This window comes from Palaemon carinicauda, chromosome 27, assembly GCF_036898095.1.
Source record: "Palaemon carinicauda isolate YSFRI2023 chromosome 27, ASM3689809v2, whole genome shotgun sequence".
Lineage (NCBI taxonomy): Eukaryota > Metazoa > Arthropoda > Malacostraca > Decapoda > Palaemonidae > Palaemon > Palaemon carinicauda.
In genome coordinates, this window is record NC_090751.1 from 93361485 (window position 1) to 93365767 (window position 4283).

Below are 4283 nucleotides of genomic sequence, written 5' to 3' on the forward strand. Positions count from 1 at the left end.
TTTGATACCGAATCATTATCATCATCATCATCATCACCATCACCATTATAATTATTATCAACACCATTATCATTATTAGTATTATCATCATCATAATTATAATCATCATCATCATCATCATCATCATTATTAATATTATTATTATTATTATTATTATTATTATTAGAAATTTCAAATTCATTTATGATTAGACTATTCAACATTCAAAAGTTTAAAGGCCACACTGACAATGCCCTAAAAGGATAATACCCTAGGAACTGATCATATATACATGTGATCAGCCCTTGTGACCCCTCTCTATCAAGCTAGAACCAGGTAGGGCCAGTCAAAGGCTCCGATTGAATCAGCAAGTGAACCTATAGGCTTTCCTGAAACCCCGCATCCGCAGCTCACAAGGATGGTTGCAGACACTAAAGAAACTATTAAGCCAGCCAATGTCACCTCTCGTCCCCTTCCCTAAAAATATTGCCCCGCCCAATTTGGGGGGAGAGCCCCCCAAATTGACCTGTAATGGGAAAAATAAATCTGGAAGAAATAATATTGTCTCGATTAAACCTATATTAGATGGAGGTTTCAAGATAACAGCATACACTAACCCTGCTATACCCTGAAAAACTTGCTAAAGGTTATAGATGTAGTGTTGCTTTTAACACTATTTCCAAATGATATTATTATTATCATCATTATTCTCTCATTTCTATTATTATCATCATAACAATGCCATACTCGAGCCCTGAATTGACAGTGATATATATATATATATATATATATATATATATATATATATATATATATATATATATATATATATATATATATATCGCTAATATAAGAAGTCCAAATCTAAAAGAAACATTTTGTTTAGAAAACTGTGTTTTCATCTTTGTCCTCTGAGGATATAGTGACATTCATCACCAATTTAAAATGTTGGCGTGATTAATAGCTTTCTATTTGAGTCTGCGATAGTATACGTTGAATTTAACCGATTTCTACAAATAATTACTGTTTAAGATTAGCAGGATAACTTTTTTTTTTTTTTAATTCCTTGATTATTGATAATGTTAAGTTGACAGTTTGTTTGCATTCTGTCTTTGTTTACGCTTTGTTTGTTCAAGTTTTTAAATGTTTACTTGATGCCTCTTGGTTCTTTTGTTTGAAGGTTTCATTCATCAGATTTTCTATAAAGATTTAGAGGCCACTCATGAATGGCAGAGGCAACGGACAGTGACATTACCTTATCAAGCAGGATAATGCCCTGGAGACTGATCATATATAGATGATCAGCACCAAAGCTAGGACCAAGGAGGATCAGGCAATAGCTGCTGATGACTCAGCAGATAGACTTATATTCTGGTGTTCACCAGTCAGGGACTTTACAAAATCGGGCAGCACAACCATACTCTATATTATTTATTGTTTTATTTATTATTTATTTGTTCCTGTATAATTCTTCCAATATCTGTTTTTTTTTTTTAGATCTGTTGGGATATTTCATACTGTGAATACTTCGTATAACTTATCTTTGCTTGTTTTAGGCATGTATTTTTTTCTATCACTCAAAGAAAGCACTTTGCATATAAGTTGGTACGTCTGTGTATACGAAACCAGTCTAAATAATTTCCTCCTTTTTCGGAATACAGTTGGTGTCAACATAGGTAATGTATGCTACGAACAATTCGTTTAACTTATCTCTGTTTGTTTTAAGCATGTATTTATTTATGTATCATTCAAAGAAACTACTTTTCTTTCAAGTTTGTGCATCTGTTTATACGAAACCTTTCTATATAATTTCTTTTTTTTTTTTTTTTGGTTACAGTTGGTATAAACATAATCCAGACTTTAGGATAAAACGTCTAAAACACCTTAGTTTCCTCTTTCAAGAAAAGGATAATTAAACTTATAATCTTATAACCTCAATAAATATAGAAATATTTCTTAATCTTTCCTCCACGTGGAAGGTTTTATTCTTAATATACTAATCTAAATCTTTAAATAATTTTTACTCTTTCCTCCACGTGGAGTGTTTTATTCTTAATCCTCCATAAAAAGCGTTTATTATTCCACGAAGATATTCATCCCTTGTTTTCCTATTTTTAAAAACCAATTATTATTATCATTATAACTTGCTAAGCTACAACCCTAGTTGGGAAAGCAGGATGCTATAAGCCCAAAGGGCCCAAACAGGGAAAACAAAATATTTTAGGAAAAGTAACATCATTAAAATAAATATAAACTATAAAAAATTAACAAAACAAGCGAAAGGGAAATTAGATTGAATAGTGTGACCGAGTGTACCCTCAAGCAAGAGAACTCTAACTCAAGACAGCAGAAGACCACGGTACAGAGTCTATGGCACTACCCAAGACTTGAGAACAATGTTTGATTTCGGAGTGTCCTTCTCCTAGAAGAGCTCTCTTCAACCCTTAGCAATAGGAAAGTAGCCACTGAACAATTCTAGTTCAATAGTTAACCCCCTTAGGGGAAGAAGTAATCTCAGTGTTCTCAGGTGTACGAGGACAGAGGAGATTCTGTAAAGAACATGCCAGACTATTCGGTGTATGTGTAGGCAAGGGGAAAGTGAACCGTAACTAGAGAGAAGGATCCAATGAAGTACTGTCTGGCCAGTCATAGGAACCCATAACTCTCTAGTGGTAGTATCTCAACGGGTGACTGGTGTCCTGTGCAACCTACTACTATTTATAGATATCAATATATATATTTAAACAATCCTGTATCAAAATCTGATTCTAAATCTTTCTGTAAATAATTTGTAGCTCTTTAAGAAAGTTATGTACTCCAAATGCACACAGCACACTTTAGGCTTGTGGTTGCATATCTGGTAACGTCCCTAACTGGTGATCGCCAGACTGGGGTTCGAGTCCCGCTCAAACTCGTTACTTCATTTATTTGCTGCAACCTTACTATCGTTGTGAGCTAAGGGTGAAGGGTTTGGGCGAGCCTGTAGGTCTACCTGCTGAGTCATCAGCACCCATCGCCTCGCCTTCCTTGGTCCTAGCTTGGGTGGAGAGGTTTGGGGGAGCCTATATGTCTAACTGCTGAGTCATCAGCACCCATCGCCTGGCTCTCCTTGGTCCTAGCTTAGGTGGAGAGGGGGTTTGGGCACTGATCATATGTATATATGGTCAGTATCTTTGGCATTGTCCTGCTTGATAGGGCAATGTTACTGTCTCTGGCATCTAAACCTTTAACTCGCGTTTGTTCATAGATTGCGCTCTTAGTTAGCGTGGGAGACACTGATGCCTCTAGTTGTATTTACTCTATGCTTAATTTTAATAAAAACAATAAGAAAAAGTTTTTGCATTAAGTCGACAGCAATAAAAGAGGTTTATGGTATAATAACCATATATTCTTGGATGTATTCACAGTCACAACAAGGCTTAGACTTTACTGTATTTTATTACAAAATTTTCTTTTATATATGAAGCTAAAATATATGTCGGTGTGAAGCAAAAAGATAAGGTAGAGACATGTAAGTCAAGTAGATAGAAATAAAAGAGGTTTATGGTATCATAACCGTATATTTTTTATGCATTCACTGGTTCAAAAAGCCTAGGTCTTTGCTGTTTTTTACTTAGATGGAGAAGGATAAACAGCAAGAATATGGTATTAGTATTTATGAGGCCTGCTGGGCCTTTGTTGAATAGTAAGAAATTGAATATATGGGAAATTCAAATGCTTTGTTCTTCTTGTGTTATTTTAAAATAAGATTTAAAAGTAGGGTTTAAGAACTACAGTCAATTCGTTTTAGTGAGGCAGCTTTACACCGACTCGCAATGGTGACCTTTTAGCTCTGAAAAGTTTCCTGATTGCTGATTGGTTAGAAAAGATAATTCTAACCATTCAGATAGCAGGAAACCTTTCCGAGCTAAAAGGGCACCACTGCGAGTCGAAGCTAATGCGCCTTGTTAAAAAAAGTTTAGTATAGGTGCTTTAATGTTAGTGGGAATTTGAACGGCTTTGAGAGATTCGAGAGATGGAAGGACTCTTCAGGATCAAAATTACGAAGGAACTTGAAGCAGGAGAATAAGGTTAACATACAATAGTAGTTTTAGTTAATTGAATTGTAAAAGAGGAAAAAGGATTTGTATGAGAATGTTTAACGAACTATTGAAAGTTTCTTTTGAAATAAAACTGAAAAATATGATAGAATAACAAATTTTTTCAGAATTACAACTCAAAAATAAAAATCCAAAAACCTTAATTTTACAATATAATAAAAAAAATCATAGAACATATATTTAGTCTGGTTCTTAATTTCAATT